This window comes from Stigmatopora argus, chromosome 20 (assembly GCF_051989625.1).
Source record: "Stigmatopora argus isolate UIUO_Sarg chromosome 20, RoL_Sarg_1.0, whole genome shotgun sequence".
Taxonomy (NCBI): domain Eukaryota; kingdom Metazoa; phylum Chordata; class Actinopteri; order Syngnathiformes; family Syngnathidae; genus Stigmatopora; species Stigmatopora argus.
The window spans coordinates 3407775-3433083 of NC_135406.1; the positions used below are offsets into that span (position 1 = coordinate 3407775).

General features: G+C 39.0%; 1 long non-coding RNA gene across 8 annotated transcripts in view; it reads right to left on the reverse strand.

Annotated features, from left to right (window-relative positions):
* The window catches only part of LOC144065829 (uncharacterized), an 85384-nt gene extending 60342 nt beyond the window's left edge, over positions 1-25042 (reverse strand). For all 8 annotated transcript variants that reach the window (XR_013297326.1, XR_013297322.1, XR_013297321.1 and 5 more), the window contains exons 1-3: positions 25003-25042; positions 16642-16767; positions 2891-2945 (exon numbers count right to left, since the gene is read on the reverse strand). This is a non-coding gene — a long non-coding RNA (uncharacterized LOC144065829). The remainder of the gene's footprint in view (positions 1-2890; positions 2946-16641; positions 16768-25002) is intronic.
* Between the last annotated feature and the right edge of the window lie 267 nt (positions 25043-25309).

Consider the following 25309-nt stretch of genomic DNA (forward strand, 5'->3'; position numbering starts at 1 on the left):
AAGTTCATTTAAATTTGTTTGTTCGTTTACTACTTCTTCGTTTATTACTGTTAAACCACTAGCTATGTGTTACTTTGTTAATAGATGGTGAATTAGAAGAAATAAAACATTTTTTCCAATCCAATATCCTGTTTTTCGTCTTTTTTCAGAGGGTTGGAACGAATTAATTTGTTTTCAATTCATTTCAATGGGAAACGTTCGCTCGAGTTACGAAAAGCTCGACATACGATCTCAGTCCCGGAACGGATTAAGATCGTATGTCGAGGTACCACTGTACTTGTGTATTTCTGTACAGGCACTAAAAATATAGTAGGATTGTAATATGGGTGATCCTATTTTGCAGTTTTTCGCAGCCATTTGTAATGATCCCTCGACCAACGATACGCAAAATATTCTTTTTCCAGCCTAACACACACCCTCCCTTGCGGTACACACATTTGCGCTTTGTGTGCGCTACGCTAATGTCTCACTGTGTGTTTTACTCATATTCTCCATAGTCTGGTCATAAATCATTCCCATTGGGTCCAGACATGGCCATCGGTTATTGAAAGGTGCAATCATTTGCAATTGATTCATCGCCTCACACACACCCGCACAAAATAGAAACCACTAATTGAGCAAGACGGACGACGGCGTTTGTCGACGCCACGTCCGATTCTGTCAACGCATCATCCGTGCATGGCGAGTAGAGTGAAATATGGGACTGGAAATTCATCTATTAGCTTTAATGTATTCCAGTCTGCTTGGTTATTTGGCCCCGTGCAGCCGGCGAGATATCGATGATTCAATTTGGGTAAAATGCTATTGATTGCAGCACTTCCCCATATGAATCGCTTCTCAAATGTCCCGCACGCCTCCCACTTTAAAGACCCTCCCGTTTATTGTCTGTACGCCCTAAAAACGCTTAAATCTTTCCATTTGTTATCATGTTTATCCAGTTCGGTATTGTGAGGGTTAGCGATGATGCTAACACGATGCAGCCGAGTTTTTCCTCCAGAATCTGGAGTTCTACTTTTATAGCTTCGGGCCTTTTGAGGTGAGGGGGTTCTAACTTTTAATTATTCAAGAAAGCTTTTGACCACCACATGGACTTGGGCACCTGGCAGCCATTCATCACAGCCTTTGAAACCTCAATACGTTTTTTTTTCGCGGAGTCTAAGGCGTATGACCCGGAAAAAAAAACGAGGCCTTAGTAACAGACGGAAAAGTCCAAGGTGGAGGTTAGCCGCAACTAATTCAAACACTAACATGGGTGACCTTTGGAAGAGGCTAAAGTACGAAGGTAAATATCAAGCACGAAGGACAATAGAGCTGTCATAAGTCATGTTTGGACGCAATTTGGCGAAAAGCTAGAAGAAATATGTCTCCAAATCATACACTTTCCTGATTAGATGACAGAATTTTGCCAAAAAGTATTAAAAAATCAATTATGAAGACTCACACAGATCCATAACTTCCAAACTTGGGCAATTGAAAATAACAGCCCCCTATTACTACTATTATTACTCCCACTACTATAGCTTCCTCTATTGTATGTATAACACAACCCCCTCCTATTACTACTACTACTACAGTTCCATCTAGTGGATGTACAACATAATCCCCTAATACTACTACTACTACTCCTAATACTACTACTACTCCTAATACTAATACCACCACCACCACTACTACTACTAATATAAATACTAATACCACCGCCACCACTACTACCAATACTAATACCACCACCACTACTACTAATATAAATACTAATACCACCACCACCACTATTAAAAATAATAATACCACCACCACTACCACTACTACTACCACTACTACTAATACTACCACCACCACCACTACTACTACCACCACTACTACTACCACCACTACTACTAATACTACTACCACCACCACCACCACCACCACTAATACTAATACCACCACCACCACCACCACCACTACTATTACTACAGCTTCATCTATTGTATGTATAACACAATCCACTACTACTACTACTAATAATAATACCACCACCACCAGCACCCCTACTACTACTACTACTACTAGTACTACTACTACTAATAATACTACTACTACTACCACAATCACCACCACCACTACATACATCACTACTACTACTACCACAGCTTCATGTATTTTATGTATAACACAACCCCCTTCTATCACTACTACTACAGTCCCCTCTAGTGGATGTATAACACAATCCCCTACTACTACAACTACAACAACTACTACTACTACTACTACTACTACTACTACTACTACTACTACTGTGTCCTATAATCCGATGCACCTTATATGAGAAACAAATTTTAAGAAGGCCAAAAGACACGGAAAATACAGTAGACCCCAAAGAGACTAAGGTAGCCTGACCACTTTTTAAATTTATCTTAACCGTTTTGCAATTTTGCCCGAGTCTGTTGCCCCTCTCATACCCGTTTGTTTATCCCTTTTCAATCCCGCGAGAGCCCACAACCGAGGAGAGCTCTTTCCAAACGTTTCATCACCGGCAAAAAAAGGTCCAACTGCGCAGCGCCAGCACCGGCGAAAACAAACGGCGAGTCGGCGGCTCCGCCAAAACGTCACCGCCGACTCGTTTCGCGAGGCAACGGTTACTTCCGAGCAGTTCCGCATATTCCGGGACATATCCGCGTTCTTTGGCCGTGGCGGCAAAAAAAACAGAGCAAACATTTCAAGCAGTTTGTCTGTTTCAAGCCCGAAATAGCGCTAATCAAGTCCCTGAAGAGTCGTAAATAAATAGAGAGAATAATAATGTTTCTTGGTTCTTCCCTGAGGCCGGCATCAAAGTGGAAGCTGATCAACAATTCGCCAAGTTTAGCGTGAGGGAACCATCTAACAGAGGAAGACAAAACAAATACGATACCTTAGTTCTCGGCGCTGGAGGCATCTGGGGCGGGGACAAGAGACGGGGAAATTGTCTGGAGAGAAGAACAACAAACAAATTTGCCTTTTACTCTTTTGCGTACGTTCAGGCGGAATTTAGAACAAATGCTGTGGAATGGAACCTTCGCAAAGGCTGGAAGAACCAACGGTCTAAGGGACGAAACAACGGTTTTCTATTGGCTGGCAACCACTTCAGGTTGTATCGAACTACCTGCCAAAAGTTTGCTGGGATAGGCTACAACCGTGACCGGACGGTTGGTAGAACGGACGTTTGGTCGCCCGGACTTTTGGTCGCCGGACTTTTGGTAGAACAGGTTCAAATTATGACAGAGAGAGGGAGAGTTTAGAGTTTAATATCTAAATACTGTTGAAACCAGCTCTCAAAATACTGTTGAAACGATCTAAATACTGTCTAAATACTGTTGAAACGATCTTAATACTGTCTAAATACTGTTGAAACGATCTAAATACTGTCTAAACACTGTTGAAACGATCTAAATACTGTTGAAACCAGCTCTCAAAATACTGTTGAAACGATCTAAATACAGTCGAAACGATCTAAATACTGTTGAAACGATCTAACTACTGTCTAAATACTGTTGAAACAATCTAAATACTGTTGAAACAATCTAAATACTGTTGAAACAATCTAAATACTGTCTAAATACTGTTGAAACAATCTAAATACAGTCTAAATACTGTTGAAACAATCTAAATACTGTCTAAATACTGTTGAAACAATCTAAATACAGTCTAAATACTGTTGAAACAATCTAAATAGTCTAAATACTGTTGAAACTATCTAAAAACTGTCTAAATACTGTTGAAACAATCTAAATACTGTCCAAACACTGTTGAAACGATCTAAACACTGTTGAAACGATCTAAATACTGTTGAAACGATCTAAATACTGTTGAAACGATCTAAATACTGTTGAAACGATCTAAATACTGTCTAAATACTGTTGAAACAATCTAAATACTGTTGAAACAATCTAAATACTGTCTAAATACTGTTGAAACAATCTAAATACAGTCTAAATACTGTTGAAACAATCTAAATACAGTCTAAATACTGTTGAAACAATCTAAATACAGTCTAAATACTGTTGAAACAATCTAAATACTGTCCAAACACTGTTGAAACGATCTAAATACTGTTGAAACGATCTAAATACTGTTGAAACGATCTAAATACTGTCTAAATACTGTTGAAACAATCTAAATACTGTTGAAACAATCTAAATACTGTCTAAATACTGTTGAAACAATCTAAATACAGTCTAAATACTGTTGAAACAATCTAAATACAGTCTAAATACTGTTGAAACAATCTAAATACAGTCTAAATACTGTTGAAACAATCTAAATACAGTCTAAATACTGTTGAAACAATCTAAATACAGTCTAAATACTGTTGAAACAATCTAAATACAGTCTAAATACTGTTGAAACAATCTAAATACAGTCTAAATACTGTTGAAACTATCTAAATACTGTCTAAATACTGTTAAAACAATCTAAATACTGTTGAAACAATCTAAATACTGTCTAAATACTGTTGAAACAATCTAAATACAGTCTAAATACTGTTGAAACAATCTAAATACAGTCTAAATACTGTTGAAACAATCTAAATACAGTCTAAATACTGTTGAAACTATCTAAAAACTGTCTAAATACTGTTGAAACAATCTAAATACTGTTGAAACAATCTAAATACTGTCTAAATACTGTTGAAACAATCTAAATACAGTCTAAACTGTTGAAACAATCTAAATACAGTCTAAATACTGTTGAAACAATCTAAATACAGTCTAAATACTGTTGAAACAATCTAAATACAGTCTAAATACTGTTGAAACTATCTAAAAACTGTCTAAATACTGTTGAAACAATCTAAATACTGTCCAAACACTGTTGAAACGATCTAAATACTGTTGAAACGATCTAAATACTGTTGAAACAATCTAAATACAGTCTAAATACTGTTGAAACAATCTAAATACAGTCTAAATACTGTTGAAACAATCTAAATACAGTCTAAATACTGTTGAAACAATCTAAATACAGTCTAAATACTGTTGAAACAATCTAAATACAGTCTAAATACTGTTGAAACTATCTAAAAACTGTCTAAATACTGTTAAAACAATCTAAATACTGTTGAAACAATCTAAATACTGTCTAAATACTGTTGAAACAATCTAAATACAGTCTAAATACTGTTGAAACAATCTAAATACAGTCTAAATACTGTTGAAACAATCTAAATACAGTCTAAATACTGTTGAAACTATCTAAAAACTGTCTAAATACTGTTGAAACAATCTAAATACTGTTGAAACAATCTAAATACTGTCTAAATACTGTTGAAACAATCTAAATACAGTCTAAACTGTTGAAACAATCTAAATACAGTCTAAATACTGTTGAAACAATCTAAATACAGTCTAAATACTGTTGAAACAATCTAAATACAGTCTAAATACTGTTGAAACTATCTAAAAACTGTCTAAATACTGTTGAAACAATCTAAATACTGTCCAAACACTGTTGAAACGATCTAAATACTGTTGAAACGATCTAAATACTGTTGAAACAATCTAAATACAGTCTAAATACTGTTGAAACAATCTAAATACAGTCTAAATACTGTTGAAACAATCTAAATACAGTCTAAATACTGTTGCAACAATCTAAATACAGTCTAAATACTGTTGAAACAATCTAAATACAGTCTAAATACTGTTGAAACTATCTAAAAACTGTCTAAATACTGTTGAAACAATCTAAATACTGTCCAAACACTGTTGAAACGATCTAAACACTGTTGAAACGATCTAAATACTGTTGAAACGATCTAAATACTGTTGAAACGATCTAAATACTGTCTAAATACTGTTGAAACAATCTAAATACTGTTGAAACAATCTAAATACTGTCTAAATACTGTTGAAACAATCTAAATACAGTCTAAATACTGTTGAAACAATCTAAATACAGTCTAAATACTGTTGAAACAATCTAAATACAGTCTAAATACTGTTGAAACTATCTAAAAACTGTCTAAATACTGTTGAAACAATCTAAATACTGTTGAAACAATCTAAATACTGTCTAAATACTGTTGAAACAATCTAAATACAGTCTAAATACTGTTGAAACTATCTAAAAACTGTCTAAATACTGTTGAAACAATCTAAATACTGTTGAAACAATCTAAATACTGTCTAAATACTGTTGAAACAATCTAAATACAGTCTAAATACTGTTGAAACAATCTAAATACAGTCTAAATACTGTTGAAACAATCTAAATACAGTCTAAATACTGTTGAAACTATCTAAAAACTGTCTAAATACTGTTGAAACAATCTAAATACTGTCCAAACACTGTTGAAACGATCTAAATACTGTTGAAACGATCTAAATACTGTTGAAACAATCTAAATACAGTCTAAATACTGTTGAAACTATCTAAAAACTGTCTAAATACTGTTGAAACAATCTAAATACTGTCCAAACACTGTTGAAACGATCTAAACACTGTTGAAACCAGCTCTCAAAATACTGTTGAAACGGCAGCAGCCGATGTGTTAAATGAGTGCTCTTATTGATATTTAGATATTAGATATTTAGATATTAAAGTCTCCCTCTCATGAATCACATGAATATAATTTTGAGAGCGGTTTCAACAGTATTTAGACAGTATTTAGATCGTTTCAACATTATTTAGACAAGACAGTATTTAGATCGTTTCAACAGTATTTAGACAGTATTTAGATCGTTTCAACAGTATTTAGACAGTATTTAGATCGTTTCAACAGTATTTAGAAAGTATTTAGATCGTTTCAACAGTATTTAGACAAGACAGTATTTAGATCGTTTCAACAGTATTTAGACAGTATTTAGATCCTTTCAACTGTATTTTGAGAGCTGCTTTCAACAGTATTTAGATATTAAACTCTAAACTCTCCCTCTCTCTGTCATAATTTGAACCTGTTCTACCAAACGTCCGTTCTACCAAATGTCCGGGCGACCAAAAGTCCCGGCGACCAAACGTCCGAGTACCGGCTACGACACCCCCATGATATTTGTCAGGATATAGCAATCTCAGAGCGAATGAGTACCGTATTTGGGGCTCGAAAAAATGATGACTGAATCATGGGTGCGACTTATATGCCAAATTCGACGATTTTAAGGCAATTTTAAGAGTGCAGCTTATACGTGGAGGCGGCTAATATGCGAGAGAACACGGTAGGGTTTGATATTTTTAATTTTTTGTTTTCAAATTTGAAGTGTGAACGATATCCAATCAAACAGCCGCCCGTGGGAGTCAGTGAACTCAAATCAAATGGCGCCTTGAGATAAGAGTAACGGTTCTTGTTGCTTTGCCACGCTACTCACACATTCTGGAGGCTCGCCGCAAAAGACTCCTGGCGAAACTGGAACGCCAAGCGCATCCGACTGAGTTTTGGAATTAAAAAAAAAAAAGGTATAGCGCACGCGATGGTGACATTCGCCCACTTTACCCGTCAATTTCATCATTTCAAAGACGTCCCCCTGAGACCCACAGGGAGCGGGACCTGAAAAGATATCAGCGCATGGTGCAAGACTTTCATTTTCGAAGCCACCTGCTGCCAATCATCCCACGGGTACCTCTCCTTCTTTCCCTCACTTATCACACACCCTCATTTTAGCCATTATGCTCATTACTGGAGTTGTTGGGGTCAACCAACCGAGGGTTGTTTTTACGCTTTCTCGGAGTTGAAAGGAGAGATATCCTGAAAAAAACTCGTTTGGGATCATTTGGGGAAGTTAACTTCAAAATAAAAGACTCTACTCGGAAAGATTGAAGACTATAGAAGCTGTTTTATTTTCCATTTGACACTTTTTTAAATAAAGAGAATATTTCAAGTCTGCAATTTAGGCCTACTGCCCAAACTTGGCTGGAATAGGCTCCAGCACCCCCGCGACCCTCATTTGTGGAAGTCAACTTCAAAATAAAAGACTCTACTCCGAAAAATTGAAGACTAGAGAAGCTGTTTTATTTTCCATTTGACACTTTTTTAAATAAAGAGAATATTTCATGTCTGCAATTTAGGCCTACTGCCCAAAGTTGGCTGGAATAGACTCCAGCACCCCCGCGACCCTTGTGAGGTGTTTCAGAAATGAATAGTTTTCCCACCTAAATGAAACCAAACTATATTTCTTAAATAAAAATATATATATTTTGTAGAATTTAAAAAAACAGTTAATTCAAATATATAATATATAATGAATGGATGAATATAATGTATATATATTCAAATAGATAAACAAATAGAAATATAATTCTGATGTTTTTTTTAAATTAGAAAAAGGAATCTTTTCCCTTTTTTTTTAATGTGACAATATTTTAAAACTGTTGGGGTTATTCTGGAATATTATTATATATGTGCGCATTAATCATTATATGTATGTGTGGAAAATTAATCATTATATGTATATGTGAAACATTAAAAGCTCAGTATAACGTTACCAAGGACACAATTTTGATTATGTGTGACTTTTATTAAAGTATATCTATTAATAAACCTATCAAAAACAATGAGTCATTTTGCAAAAGATAAGTTAGTAAAAAATCCGACAAAAACAAACACTACTTTTTAAGGCATTTTATTTTAAGAGTGATTAAATATCCTACACACATTCTTGATTTTTTTGTTGTTGCCAAGTTTGCCTAGACGACGCGAGTGGAAATATCGCGCTATCGATCGCACCGAGGTCACGGGGACGATGGTCTTTGTTTTGGCGTCGCCTTCACGCCGGCGAATCAACAGTCAGCACTTTCCCGACGAAACGGGCGAGTCAGCAAACGCCGCCTTGATAATTACAAGCACATTCAAAGCAGGACAATCATCGTCTTGCATAAACGCTGGCCTTTCCCACTTATCTGGCAATCAGGATAAATAGTCGGTCCACGCTCGCACATGCAAATGGTCTCCGTCGGGCCAAACGGACGAAGGCGGAAACGAGAATCCGAGTAGGACCGGCTCTCCAGAGATGGTCAAAATGGAAGAAACGGCCAAAGCGATCGCAGTGAATAATGATACGTGCACGGCGGATCGTCTCGCTCATTCGTCTCACTTTTGTCCCGCATAAATCGTTCATTTAATCAACTTGGAAAACACATGGACGCGTGCTCTCTTCGCTATGGCAAAATTCTCCCTTTTGGCAGCCATTCAAAGATGGAAGAATCCAAGGAGGGTTTGATGTAAACGGATATGCCTTTAAATCTCCCGGAGGAAAATGACATTTATGAGTCGGAGCGTCATCTGCCAGCTATTACGAGCTAATACAATCTGGCTTTGGCTAACCGGCATCGTCACCTTTCCGTTTTGTTTTTTTTTACCGGTGATTGGAACACGTTCGTTTAATGAGAACGAGGAAAACAAGGTGACTGATGAAAATACAGACGCTCCCCTACTTACGAACATTCAACTTACGAACAACGGTACATACGAACATGTCTGCAAATTGCGTTTAAGTCCAAAAATGTTCGCAAGTCCAATTTTGTATTTCGCGTCTTTTTCGGAGTAGTACTTCTTTCCGCCGCTAATACCGACGCCTGGCGCTGTGAGAGCTCAGCTCACCCAGCATCTACCTTCTTCGTTGCAATGCGGAAGTGCGTGAATGTATCTGCAGTGTGCAAAGAACCTTTTTCATTTGTATCATTAAATATCTCATGCATCCAATATTGAATATGGTTGGTAAAAAGCTAAAGGCTTCTATTGAGGGAGTTGCAAGGAAGAGGCAAGCCATTTCATTTGAAACGAGTGGCAATAATAACGAAGCTTGATGCGCGTCAGAAAGTAGTGAGCGTTGCACATTCAGTACCATTTATAAACAGAAAGATCGAGCAGCAGGACCCAAATATTGAACGTTGCACAAAGTTTGCAAATCAATTGAATGATGCCATACAGTGCTACTGCATCATTTATGATGAAAAAAAGAAGAAAACTGTGCAATCGTCATTAGGTCGCTTCTTTTGGCCAGTTTCTAATACATAAATCTATCTCTCTCTCTACAGTACTGTACATATTCTCTCCATTTTATTAAAAAAAAATTTTTTCAGTACAAACCAATGCGTGTTACTTATACAAGCCTTAAACATACAAATGCACTTATATAAACCTTCAATATACTTATATAGGCCTTAAACATAAATTATAATACAAAATATAGCACTAAATCAACTTACAAACAAATTCAACTTATGAACAATCGCTCGGAACCAATTGCGTTCGTAAGTTGAGGAGTGTCTGTATTGCAAATGATTGTTCCCATTCGCTTGCAAGGGGGCAAAATAGGCGCGATAAGAACAAAATGTCAGTCAATCCCACAGGCGTCGATGCTGAGGAGGCTGATGAAATATTAATGTGGCGACGCTAAACGCCATTTACGTGTCATTTTTAAAAGTAGCTTTATTCCTAAGTTCTCCATAAGGCAATTAAATTAGTTCGGTCAGTGCAAATACCGTATTTCCTCGCATATAAACTGCCTCCGCGTATAAGCCGTGGTACTCGGACGATTCGCCGAAAGACGTTTGGCAGGTAGGACAGTTCGCCGAACGGACGTTTCGCAGAAACGGGATTCGCGCGCTCGCCCCGCCCCCGGATTGTGTGTGTACATGGTTTCCAACCTCGGTCCGCGGGCCATATACGGCCCGTTACAGATAACATTCATTTAGGAATAACAAGGGCATGTACTGCCCTCCGCTGGACATATTTCTAAATACAAGTACGTACTACAATGTGCTGCCAATTTTTTATATTTTTTAATTTTATCCTTGCGTTTAAAGTAGTAGCCATTTGGAAATCACGCAGAACAGTACGTGACAGAAGAAATAGAGAAAATAAAGTAGTATTAACAGTAAGTACTACTGTAATAAAATTGTAAATCCAGAAATTCTAAGTGCCTTGGACAGACTAGAGGGCTTAGAGAACAATACCTGAAAATGCCATGGAACACACTTTTACTTCTAGTTTAATTTTAAATATTTTCCCATTATTTTAGGAAATATCTATTCAAAATGATTTGCTGAGAACCTTAATTCAAAGATTAATCTCAACGTTTTCTATGCTGGTGTAAGTTTTCTGGAGTAGGATTTCTGGATTTACAATTTCATTACAGTAGTACTTACTGTTACTACTACTTTAGTTTCTCTATTTCATCTGTCACGTACTGTTCTGCGTGATCTCCAAATGGCTACTACTTTAAACGCAAGTATGAAATAAAAAATATAAAAAAATTGGCAGCACATTGTAGTACGTACTTGTATTTAGAAATATGTCCAGCGGGGGGCAGTACATGCCCTTGTTATTCCTAAATGAATGTTATCTATAACGGGCCGTATATGGCCCGCGGGCCGAGTTTGAAAACCATGTACACACACAATCCGGGGGCGGGGCGAGCGCGCGAATCCCGTTTCGGCGAAACGTCTGTTCGGCAAACTGTCCGTCGGCCAAACGTCTGTTCTGCGTGATCACCAAATGGCTACTACTTTAAACGCAAGGATAAAATAAAAAAATATCAAAAATTGGCAGCACATTGTAGTACGTACTTGTATTTTAGAAATATGTCCAGCGGGTTATTAGAAGAATTACACAGAAAATATCAGCTAGCCAAAACAACCACATGAAAAAACAGGACCAAAAACATCCGACGTTCCTCCAATTCCAGACGACTAAATCCCTTCGCCAACCTGGGGATCAAGGACCACCTCGCAGTTCAACTCTCGCAATCTCGCCAGAAATGACGTTAGCTTAAAAATGAAAAAGACAAGAAAGCCCAAATGGTGACAAGCCTTTTCCACACGACAGTGCATTACAATTCCCAGTGTGAGTATCCCCGGTATGGAGCTTAAACTCGCAATGATGCGGGTGGAGGCGGGGGGCTAGGGGGGCAACTCATTAGATTGGGCTGCAGACTAAGTCGGATTAACCGAAAGACACGCGAGCGAAGCGCGCTCAGCGATAGCGACCGGCCAAAGTCCAATTTTTCTTCGCCGGGCGTGGAGTTAGCATGACGCACATTCACCGCCACGGGGCAAACGTGGCGCCGCCCCTCGGCAGCCTGACCTCCAATTCCAAAGGAGAGAAACGTCGCCCCGGCTTCAAAATTGGAAATCTACGTTCCCGTCTGTGGATTTGATGGCTTCCGTCAGGGGATAAGGCTTCGGAATGGAATTTGGCGGGCGAGAAAAGGAGGGTAACTCGGGTTCTGTAAGGCTGCAAAGTCACCGTCTCGCTAGCATCTGGACTTGGGCTTTCGTTTTGGAATTCCAGGCACAAAGAAGAGTATTTTTCTTTATTATATTCCTTTAGAAGGGTCCTGAATCTTATTTATCAACACTATCTGGTGAAATATGATCTCATACAGGTTGTTTTTTGGGGGGGGGCTCCCATGGGAAGCCTTCAAACGGGGAAAAATAATAGTCACCGCAATACTATTCGGTTTTTGGGGGGCAGAAAACGGATGCTGAGTAGATATGACCCAGAATAGAAGAATGAAAACGACATGCAATTCTGCTCACGTCTCCATTTTGAGCAAAATAAAAAGCTCATGCTGCAAACTATATTTTTTATATATTAAAAAAAAAAACTGAAGCATGTAATTCAAGGGGAACAAAAAACGACAAAGCTCAGCAAAGGTCGCGACGTGACGGGATGGCACGAGCCCGGACTCGAGCTCTCGGGCTTTTTAAGCCAACGTGACATCTTGGCTTGTCAAGCAAAGCGTGGAATTCAATTAATTAGCAACAGATGAAATGAGACGGTTTTAAGTCACGCTGATCGCAATTAGCAGCCAAGCGTGGCTAATCGCCGCATCTCGTCCAACCCCGCCGCGGCGGAGGGAGGTGAGCTTGAAGTGGCGAGAAAAAAGGAGGAGGGGCTTCAATGACAATCCCCCCCAATATCGCCGGGGGCCATTTTGAAGGAATCTAGTCGAAAGCTTCGAAAATCAAGGTTCGCCAGATAGGTTTCCGCGAACCAACAAAACACAAACGGTGGGCAATCACGTGTAGACAAACAGCACGTCACATATTCTTTATCCTCTGAGAAAAATGGACTTCTCCAGATCCCCCATCCAAGTTAAAACTCAATGTTTTCCTCAGTGATCCAAGCGCTATTTTCGTTCTATCACGCAACAAGAGCTCGCTTTCATTCACAGCCGAGTCCTGATTGGTCCCGACCCACCCAACGCAAAGCACATTAGCCCGCCTGGACTTCTTACTTTCAAGCCTCGGGTTTAATTCGATTGAGTCGGGGCGTTTTTCCCTGCAAAATACGAGCGCATGAGACGTGCACGGCTATGTCAGTTTGGCTAACGTATGCAAGAAGGGTTATTAAAAGATGGAAGAAATAATGGAAAAAAAGGAAAAACATCCAGACTAGTGACTTTGTCCTCTGAGTGGAGACAAGGGGAAACCTGAATAACATACCAAGTAATGCATTACTGTCAACAGTGAGGACAATACTGCATTATAATCCAATAACAGTAGTTTGTGACCTACAACAATGAAATACACAAGTAGGGGGGTTGAGTATTTATGAGCAAAATATGGTCGTGCCTTTCAAAAGCAATTTCTGAAGCTCCCTTTCAATGAATCACATCTGGTACGGAGCAAATAATTCTAAGCGACACTCGGATAAGATTAGCAGAAGCGAGGACAGCTGCGTTTAATAGCGAGAAAAAAACAGTTCGAGCTCGGTCAAAGTTGGCCCGACTCAACCTCATTTGGGTGGGCCAAATGCCGCCCCCGAGCCACAGGTTTAACCACAGGAGAAACCTTCCTTGACTACAGTGGCGGGCCGTCAGGGCCTTCAAGGCCTTCTCTTCTGGCCTAAGAAATATCTGAATCATATATTATATTTTGTCCATCAATACTTATTAAATAATTCCAAATGGTCTGTTAGCTTCCTTTCCCCCTGGTTGCACTGCTTCCAGATGTGTGTTTTCATATTGAAGCATTTAACCAATCACATTTCAGCCATTATTTGTTGCCAGGGTCAGAAATCTGCCTCAAAGCCTTCACAATAAGTTCTGCGGGCTCTGCTGCTTTAAACAAGTGTCGATAAGACTGTTGCTTTAACCAATCAGATTTCGAGTTGGCAACACCACAATGTATTGTCGCGGGCGTAGGGATACGTCATTGCCTTGTCGCAGGCGGAGGGATACGTCATCGCTTTCACCAACTATGATTGGCTAGTGATTAACCAGAGCTACCAAACTGTATTTGGAGCGGGCTGCACAATATATACAATATATTGTTGTGTTGATTTAAAGCCATTTTCAAGACGGACTATGCCAGAAATACGACAGGACAGGCTCGACTTTCATCACTAGCTTCGATGCCGATAGAAAAGAAGGATGGATAGTGTGTACAGTTAAAAAGGATTTTTGGTGAGTAAAATATGGCTATATTCCGAAATAATATTTCAATTGTGGGCCCGGTTCTGATATCTGAAAAGCCATTGACATTCATCGCTGTCTTTTCCCGGGAAAATCACCCCCTGGCCCGGTTGTAATGTCTGAAAAGCTCCAGTATTTGTATTTAATCATTAAATGCTGCTAGGAAGTGGATTTTACCCCATTTTTGTGCATTGATTTATTGATTATTTTTTATGAGTCGCAGCTGTAGCTGCAGTCGAGGTTTTATAGCCATAAAATAGTTTTGGAGGGTTGGATTGATTCGTTGAAGGCGCTACGAGAAAATGCATGGTCCGCCACTGCTTGACTATAAGGTCAGAGGACACTTCCTATAGCGATGAAATGTTGCCATCTTATTCCAACGTGTCAGTCGCCAAATGGACAAACACATTCGTATGGACAAACTGTCTGCACGTCCCCAATTTGTACTCCAATCACGTCAGAGCCGCCCCAAATGACGACGTATATGTACTTTAGCGATAAAAGCGGCCCAGAAGATGACAAACAGCCTTTTTTTTTGTACGGCAAACCATCTTTACAAGCAAAGAAGCGGCGTGATGGATTGGCGGGCACGTGGCATTTATCTCTATTACTTCTCGCTACGCTCGCCATCAAAATTCTACAGGCGGCAGCCGGGGGATTTTGCGGCATGACGTTTGCATCAGATGTTGGACGCTCGCGCTAACTTGGTTATCCTCTGAAGGTTGGCAGAAGCTAGAGCGGCTCTTCGAATCGGCTTCTTAAAAAACACGAGATGCCTTTCTTTGTTTGCACTTAAATCTGCTGACGCAAGTCGCTTGCAATTTAAGCTCGATAATAACGTTAGCTGATCAACTTGTTTTTAGTTAGCTGACTTGAAATTGCTGTCTTTGGTCCAAAATTGGGATTTTTTTTAAGGTAGTGAAACGACAACATACCTGTTCAATAGTTACGACCTTAAAATGTTATATGTTAACTCTATTTATGACTAGAGTATTCCGGAATATTTGAAAAACAGTTTTTAAAATATTAAATATGACTGTTTAGCAGAAACTACAGGCAACAAGAAGTCTGCAGTGAGTTAAACAGCCCTGATAATAATAAAAATGAACTAAAATTGGACTGCGTGGATCAACATTTTTCATTTTGATTACTAATAATGGAGGAGTTAGTTAGTTGTGTTTGCTCTTGGTTTCTGACCAAATTAAATTGTGTATTCTTTGGCTGTTACAATTTATGGTCCCACAAATGCGGCACCAATATTTAGATTAGATTGGATTAGATAACTTAATCCATCCGGTATTCGGGAAATTTCACTGTCACAGTAGCAAGAGGTTGAGAATACAGACACAGAAAATGACATTTTAGACATAAATAAGTAGGCAATAAATAAGTTAATACATAAATAATAAATGTGAATAAAGTGAAACTACAACATACCTGTTCAATAGTTACGACCTTAAGCCAAAATGTTAAGTATATTTATGAGCCAGTGAAATGGTATATTACAACTAGAGTATTCCGGAATATTTGAAAAAACTGTTTTTAAAACATTAAATATGACTGTTTTAGATTTTTTTGAAATAAATGGATTAAAAGAACTGGATTAAAAGCCCTGAATATTCAGTTTTTTTATAGATTTAAAACAATTATTATTTTTTTTAGCTTTTTTATTTATTTTCAGATTTTACAAAATGATTTTTGAACTAAAAGCACAGGACAAATTGATTAAAAAATTACAATTATTTAATTAAAAGAGGGAAAATCAGGAAATTTAATATACATCTAGACCCTTCATTTTAATTTGATCCTAAAACATAAAGTCGGCACTCCTGATTTACTTTCCCGGGCCACACAAAATGATGCGGCGGGCCAGATTTGGCCCCCGGGCTGCCACTTTGACACATGTGCTTTAGGCAATCTAAAATGGTGGTTTGAACATTTAATTCAGTCCAATTTTATGTCATGTCTTCGTATTTTCAGTCACTTGCCAAATCCCTATGGATAATGTTTGTTATTTATTTCAATGTCTTCATATTTTTCCAAATATTTTAAACAAAATTGGTAGTCTTTTATCATTTTTAAAGGGGTAAGTTGGTAGTATTGGAACAAATTACCTACTTATGAAATATCCAAGTTTTAAAACGACTTCTCATTTTGTAAGTAGAAGCGCCACAGTATTTTGATTATAAAACAATTTCATTTAAAAACTCCTCACTACAGTTTGTGGATTTGTATTCCAATGAGAAGAAGCCGTTTAAGTTTCAAGGCAAACCTGTCACGGTGGTGCCAGCTGGTGTTTTGACTCGGGCGTGCGGACGTCTGGGGCCCCGCGACCTCTGACCCCGGCGGGCTCGTCCGATGACTCTCCTTGAGGGGGGAAGGAGATGCGGCCGAGATGCTGAGGAGAGAAAGGTCACGAAAATGTAAGAGATGGGTGTAAGACGTCTTCCGCGGGCACTCGGCGTTGGTGGCGGCGGCGGGCGACATAAGTGGCGCGACGAGCACGAACGCGGGATGAAGTGGGCGGCGCTGATCACATCTGACACCTGTTGCCATGGCGCGAGCGACTCGAAAACAAGTGCGTGTCTGTGCGATCCGGCGCTGGCATCAAGGCAACAGATGAACTTAAATGATTTCCAGATTGCTTCGAGACCCGAGTCGGGATGCGGCGCCGGTCGTCATGGCGACGGGAGGCTGCGACCACGACGGGCGGCGGAACGGCGCCTGGTGAACGACCACGGGTGACTGGTACAAATTTTCGGACGTCTGCCACAACTTAAAAATTTGGGTTATTTGGATAAATGGCATTTATTTAAAAACAAACACATTGCAATTCTGAATAAAGTGAATACAGACGCTGCCCTACTTACGAACATTCAACTTACGAACAACGGTACATACGAACATGTCTGCAAATTGCGTTTAAGTCCAAAAATGTTCGTAAGTCCAATTTTGTATTTTTTTTTTCCGAGTAGTGCTTCTTTCCGCCGCTAATACCGACGCCTGGCGCTGTGAGGGCTCAGCTCACCCAGCATCTACCTTCTTCTGTCCAATTCGTTGCAATGCGGAAGTGCGTGAACGTATCTCCAGTGTGCAAAGAACCTTTTTCATTTGTATCATTACATATCTCATGCATCCATTATTGAATATGGTTGGTAAAAAGCGAAAGGATTCTATTGAGGGAGTTGCAAGGAAGAGGCAAGCCATTTCATTTGAAACGAGTGGCAATAATAACGAAGCTTGATGCGCGTGAGAGTGGTGAGCGTTGCACATACGTATACAACTTGAATCGTTTGACCGTCAGTACCATTTATAAACAGAAAGATCGAGCAGCAGGACCCAAATATTGAACGTTGCACAAAGTTTGCAAATCAATTGAATGATGCCATACAGTGCTACCGCATCATTTATGATGAAAAAAAGAAGAAAACTGTGCAATCGTCGTTAGATTGCTTCTTTCGGCCAGTTTCTAATACATAAATCTCTCTCTCTCTATACAGTACTGTACATATTCTCTCCATTTTATTAAATGTTTTTTTCAGTACAAACCAATGCGTGTTACTTATACAAGCCTTAAACATACAAATGCACTTCTATAAACCTTCAATATACTTATATAGGCCTTAAACATAAATTATAATACAAAATATAGCACTGAATCAACTTACAAACAAATTCAACTTATGAACAATCGCTCGGAACCTGACTCGTTCGTAAGTAGGGGAGCGTCTGTATAGGGAATTTCATAAGTCTCGCTAGCAAAAAAAATCTGCAATCCGCACACCCGGAAAACGAAGGTAACAAAAGATTAAGACAAAACTAGAATTCAGTTTTGTGTAAAGTTACATTAAACGTATGTTTGAGTGTCTGTATATATTTATCAAGTTAATCTAAATTTGTTTGTTCGTTTACGAGTGCCGTGGATAAAGTACGTAAAAATATGTAAACAGGACCCTATGATTAGTCAGAAAATTGTCAATTGTGAGGATGTTCACTTACTTAAATCACTGTAAAATGTTTCCTTCTTGTTTCGGGGAATTGTAATCTTTTTCCAAGCATCTGTTTATCAAAGATAAACACAGAAGTGATGACAAAACAAAAGGCTTTGCTCCTCAGGGAGGGCAAACACCTGCTTTCATATTTGTCTTTTTTGAAGACGAAGGCGCTTTGTGATCAACACTTTCAAGTCCTACTGCTGCCCACAGGTGACAAAATGTTCCACGCACCGGCGCCCAAAGAGCGCAATCGGGCATTTCCTCACCGGGATTCTGAAAACGCTTTGTAGACGGACTAAATCGAGTAAAAAAAAAAAAAAAAAAAAACTCAACAGAAAGGCAATTATAGCCTGTTTCTGATGTGTTAACGTGTTTTAGCATCACTTGGCTGCGCTTAATAGTGCGTGGGATTGAACGCTTTATCGCCACTTGGACACGACGGCCAGGTTTCAAACGGGCGGGATTAAAACACTCCCGTTGGCCTTGTCCATCACGGCTTGATTGATGGAAAGCAGGCGTGTCCACGTGCTAGTTACGTTTTTATTCTTATTTATGTATTTGTTATCTAGCCGCTAGGCGTCACAATTCATCGATTATTGAGCTGACAGCTTTTCTCATAGGCCATTACTACCGTATTTTCCGGACTATAAATCACACTAGGTACCTAGCTTGCGGCGTATGTTTCTTTTTTTTTAAAATCTCTTACCACTGAAAGGCAGGATGCACACAAAGCAGATGAAACAAAGACTGACAAACACACAGGCTTAAAATAGACAGACAAGGGTTGATTACTAAGTACACACAACTGGTTACACGAGGGAACACAATAGGCGAAAAGCATAAAAATCATCACAACACATAACAAAAATACTCCATATACTTATTTTCATCGTGCATTATTTGGCTGCGGCGACTAATACTCAATTTATAGTCCGAAAAATAGGGTACCGTATTTTCACGACTATAAGGCGCACATAAGTCTTACATTTTCTCCAAAATAGACAGGGCGCCTTATAATCCAGTGCGCTTTATATATGGACCAATACTAAAATTGTTATCACGATAAAATAAAATGAATCAGTCGATAGGGTACACCGACTACTATTTTCCCGTAGACAAAGTACTGCGCAGTGACTGCTGGGATATGTAGTAGTTCTTTTGTCAATACACCCAATGGATTGTGGCCTGTATACATCGACATCAATACAGCTTGATAAAGCATGGAAAGCACCGTTGGAAAAGTTACGCTAGCTACTATTCGCGAATGGATTGTGGCCGCCTGGACGAACGTATAAAACTCAGCGTTTTCGATGACTCATTTGGACAATTGTTCAATTCGGACACAGAAAATGAGGATTTTGATGGATTTGTGGGTGATGATGACGTGAGTAAGTTGTAAAATGGCTAAATAAAGTACAAGCGAATTCAGTTTTGCTTCTGTTGCCTTTTTAAAAACGTGTTTTTAGCATGTGGGTGTAGCGTGCAAGAACTATATATCCCAGCAGTCACTGCGCACCAGGTTCCGGTAGCCAGCGCTATTGCGGTTCGATATTCATATATAATATATATGCATCTAAAAAACGGTGCGTCCTTTGTGTGTTTAAAATACAGAAATAGCACTCATTACTGACACTGCGGCTAAAAATACGATGCGCCATATAGTCGTGAAAATACGGTAATCATTTTTTCCACAGTCAAGACAATGATAGACGTCCAACCGCGTTTGACTGGGATGGCTGGCGTCAATCAAATGCTGTCAATGGCAACCCACGAGGTAAATAATTTATTTTTTTAACCTTTTTGAATGAAAATGAGATCACTAATTACTTTGTTAGGCTACATTTTCCCGTGCGTCAAATATTTTGAAATTAAAATTCGGAGTGTCGCATTAAGCGGCTTATAAGTCGCCAATCACCTGCTCCTCCCCGCCCCCCCCACGTCCAATAATGACGGCCTACGTCGTCCTATCTTTAACCTCCCCCCCTCGACTCTTGCGTGGCCTTTCCTCAAAAGCGGGAAGGCATGAGTCGAAATTTTTGCTCTCCCCAACCTTTGTGAAAAGAAGCAGATGGCAGCCAAGGCGTATCGAGCAGAAGGCAAAGAAGAGGTGTCAGACAGCTTGTAATAGCATCTCCGTTCCGTCGAGCGAACAGCAACAAAACAAAGCCAAGTAGAAAAAGAAAAAAACAAAAAACAAAAATCAAGACAACACCGGAGGCGAGTAACAGCGGAATAATCAGCGTAGCCATTACGGAGCATTCACTAGCATTATTTTTCTCTTTTCTAGCGCTTTTTCGGAGGGAACTGGATCTAAAACGTCACTAAAAGACCCCCGCGGCCCCCCCTCACTGACTGGAGGACGCAATCAAAGCAGACATTAAGAAAAGGGAAAAATGGAATCCGGGTCGGTGGCAATTTTCAGGCAATTGCCGACGATTACTTTGGCGGAAAAGTTCGGTTAAATTGGGAGGGGAACGGCGTCTTCCTATTGGCGGATACGAAGATATATGAGCAAAATACATCAAATCAGGCATTCAAGGATTTTCTTTTTTTTTAGGTAAAGCACCCCCACATAGGTGAAGTGCGCGGTAATAAGAATACTTGTCAGCTTTCTGCTTTGGCGGAATTACAAGCAATGTTTTGTTGTGGAGTGACAGTTGCATGATGGGATATGAAAGGGCCGGGCCAGAAAGATGCAACAAGAACATTGGCTCATTTCACGCAAGGAAAAAAATTGCTTTTTTTTACAATAATAGCGCTACTCCGTTAGATGTTCCTTTACACTCGTAACTAGGTTTTTTTTTTTGATAGATTCTCATCGCTCAACGTCAGGTTTTGGTCTTTTTTTGGGTCAAAATAGAAGAAAAAATTTGAAACAATAACTCGAAATGTATGAAAGATTTAAATCAGTGACCACCATCATTGAATTCTATTTTTTTAACTATATTTGCTTAAGTAGAATGCAGTTTTAAGTTATTTTCGAATTTTTTAACCATTCTAGTTTTTGATAATAATGCAAATTTGAATAAGGTCTCAATTATGAAGATTATAATTATAAAATCAGGGACCACCATAATTAAATTATATATTTTTTAACTATCTTTGGTAAGGTAGAATGCAGTTTTAAGTTATTTTCTACATTTTTAACCATTCTAGTTTTTGATAATAATGCAAATTTGAATAAGGTCTCAATTATGAAGATTATAATTATAAAATCAGGGACCACCATAATTAAATTCTATTTTTTTAACTATCTTTGGTAAGGTAGAATGCAGTTTCATGTTATTTTCTAAATTTTTAACCATTCTAGTTTCCGATAATAATGCTAATTTAAATGAGGTCTCAATTATGAAGATTATGATTATAAAATCAGGGACCACCATCATTAAAATCTAATTTTTTAACTATCTTTGGTAAGGTAGAATGCAGTTTCATGTTATTTTCTAAATGTTTAACTATTCTAGTTTCCGATAATAATGCTAATTTAAATAAGGTCTCAATTATGAAGATTATAATTGTGAATCATTATGGTAGTTCTTTTAAACTATCCTTATACAATCAAAAAATAACATGTTACCCAAAAATGACTAAATAAAACATAACCCAAATTCGATCCTCAACGACACTAGTTGCATTTTCTTTTCCATTTAGTTTTTTTTAATAGCACTCTTGTATTTAGTCATGTTTAAAAAAACGAACTAAATAACTGGCTGGGCAAAAATGGCAACAGTTGGACTTCCGATTTGGCAATAGTATTCTCAAATATAGAAAAAATGTGGGCTGACGTGAAGACGAATAAGAAGGGAAGGGAGAAATAAAAACCACATGAAAAAAAGTTAAAGGTAAAGGTGAGAGGGAACAAGCAGGGGTGCCTCATTAAATGAAGAAAGAGTCAGGCAGGAAGCATTTTGGAAGAAAGAATCCCAAATCAAAAGCTGGCGGAGGTGACCTTTTGGACAGCTTCCCTCCGGGGACGAACACGGAGGCTCGGGGAGTGGCGTGAACGCACACAAAGTAAGGCCCCGAAGCACTTTGCCGCCTCCCCGTGACCGTCACACCTCTCGCTCTTTGTCTTTTTTCAATTTGTCCCCAAATTCCAAGGTCGACGTCCTCCCAAAGTCGAATCGCGCCGTTAACCGAGTCACCCTTTCCTAGTTGTTCCGGTGCTCGGATGATTCGCCGAAAGACGGTTCGCCGACGGACGTTTGGCCGACGGACAGTTCGCCGAACGGATGTTTCGCCGAAACGGGATTCGCGCGCTCGCCCCGCCCCCGGATCGTGTGTGTACATGTTTTTCAACCTCGGCCCGCGGGCCATATACGGCCCGTTACAGATAACATTCATTTAGGAATAACAAGGGCATGTACTGTCCCCTGCTGGACATATTTCTAAATACAAGTATGTACTACAATGTGCTGCCAATTTTTATTTTTTTATTTTATCCTTGCGTTTAAAGTAGTAGCCAACAGGACGTGACAGAAGAAATAGAGAAAATAAAGTAGTAGTAACAGTAAGTACTACTGTAATGAAATTGTAAATCCAGGAATCCTACTCCAGAAAATTTACACCAGCATAGAAAACATTGAGATTAATCTTTGAATTAAGGTTCTCAGCAAATCATTTTGAATATATATTTACTAATTCAAAGATTAATCTCAATGTTTTCTATGCTGGTGTAAATTTTCTGGAGTAGGATTTCTGGATTTACAATTCCATTACAGTAGTACTTACTGTTACTACTACTTTATATTCTCTATTTCTTTCATTACAGTACTTACTGTTATAACTACTTTTTTTTCTTCTGTCACGTAACTGTTGTATGTGTGTTTGGCCGTGAATAAATGCCCTTGTTCCTAAATGAATGTTATCTGTAACGGGCCGTACATGGCCCGTGGGCCGAGGTTGAAAAATATGTACACACACGATCCGGGGGCGGGGCGAGCGCTTCGGCGAAACGTCCGTTTCGCGGACTGTCCGTCGGCCAAACGTCCATCGGCGAAACGTCTTTCGGCGAATCGTCCGGTCACGAGTTATTCCACCCAAAACAATGCACAATGCCGACTATAAAGCAATTCTGGTTGTGACATCACAACGTCACGGTTTCTCCAAAGTGTTTACCCCACAGGCCAAATTTGAAATGGAAAAAAATAAATAGAAAGACACATTTGAACGCTATCGCAAACAGGAGAATATATTCAGCGGGTTGAGGGAATGAAAAGGATTTGTGTCGGGATTATCCGATCTTTGTGTGATTATCCAGGAGGGGGAAAATGAACATGTAGCTAGGAGCAGGTATGCGCCTTGTTTGGGTGCCGCTTGTCACAAGCGGTGTGCCGTCAGGGCCTTCAAGGCCTTCTCTGCTGGCCTAAGAAATATCTGAATCACAGACTGATGTTAATTATATTTTGTCCATGAATACATAATTCCAAATTGTCTGTTAGCTTCCTTTCATTGCTTTTCCCCCTGGTTGCACTGCTTCCAGATGTGTGTTTTCATATTGAAGCATTTAACCAATCACATTTCAGCCATTATTTGTTGCCAGGGTCAGAAATCTGCCTCAAAGCCTTCACAATCAGTTCTGCAGGCTCTGCTGCATTAAACAAGCGTCGATAAAACGGTTGCTTTAACCAATCAGATTTCGAGTTGGCAACACCACAATGCCTTGTCGCAGGCGTAGGGATACGTCATCGCTTTCACCAACTATGAGGCTAGTCATTAGCCAGAGCTACCAAACTGTATTTGGAGCGAGCTGCACAAGCAAATATATTGTTGTGTTAATTTAAAGCCATTTTCAAGACGTACTATGTCAGAAATACGACAGGACAGGCTCGACTTTCAGCATTAGCTTCGATGGCGATAGAAAAGAAGGAAGAAAGAAAGGAGGATGGATATTGTGTACAGTTAAAAAGGATTTTTGGTGAGTAAAATATGGCTATATTCCTAAATAATATTTCAATTGTATGAGGTTATTATTAATTATTTTTTATGTGTCGCATCTGTAGCTGCAGTAGAGGTTTAATAGCCATAAAATAGTTTTTGCTGAAGGCGTCACTAGGAAATGCACGGACCGCCACTGCGCTTGTGGAATAATTAGCATGAAAATTTCCGCATTGAGTTGTAAAAAATGACAACATCTTCGGAAAAATAATCCAATATAGACGAGGAAATGGACAATTTCCACGAAACAAATGGCACTTAAAAGACAATATGAAGCTAATTTATGGACTGTATAATCCGCACTATAAGGCGCAAATTCAAAGAATAGTCTATTCGTTTCATATATTTAGGTGGACCGGATTATCAAACATAGTAGAAATAGTACGGGATTGATCGACATCCACTAGATGGAGCTATAATAGCAGGGCTTGTGTTATACAGCCAGTAGATGAAGCTAAAGGGAATTTTATACAATGTTTAACCGATATTTATCCACGTATAAACCAAATTGCCATTTTTTTGAGAAAATTAAAGTCTTTTAGTTGCAACTAATACTTTCTTAAGCAGTAATGTTGCAACGGGTGCAAATTTTCATGAGATTTTAACCCTTTGCTACTATATTTTTGTAAAAATCCCCTCAAAATTCAGTTTCCGGAAGATGTAAAGACAGAAAACCCAAGTGGATTCTGGGAAGAACTGACCTGCTTTACTCCAAGTCGATTGCAGCTTCTCCGCCACCTGCCAGAGAACAAAAATAAATAAATAAGAGCCTAAGCGGACAATGGGAAAGAACATAAATATAATAGAAAAGTAGATAAAAGGAGCGCGAAATTGGGCAAACTGATAAAGACTAATGAAAACACCAAAAATGTCCCCCTAAAAAAAAAGATATTTTCCAACGCATAATTAAATGGAGGCATTCACCAGAGTCGGCTTTTGTGAAAGCAGCGCTGTCGTATAATGGGAAACGTATTTATTAATTCCCGCCGGCCTCTTTTAGTCACTTGA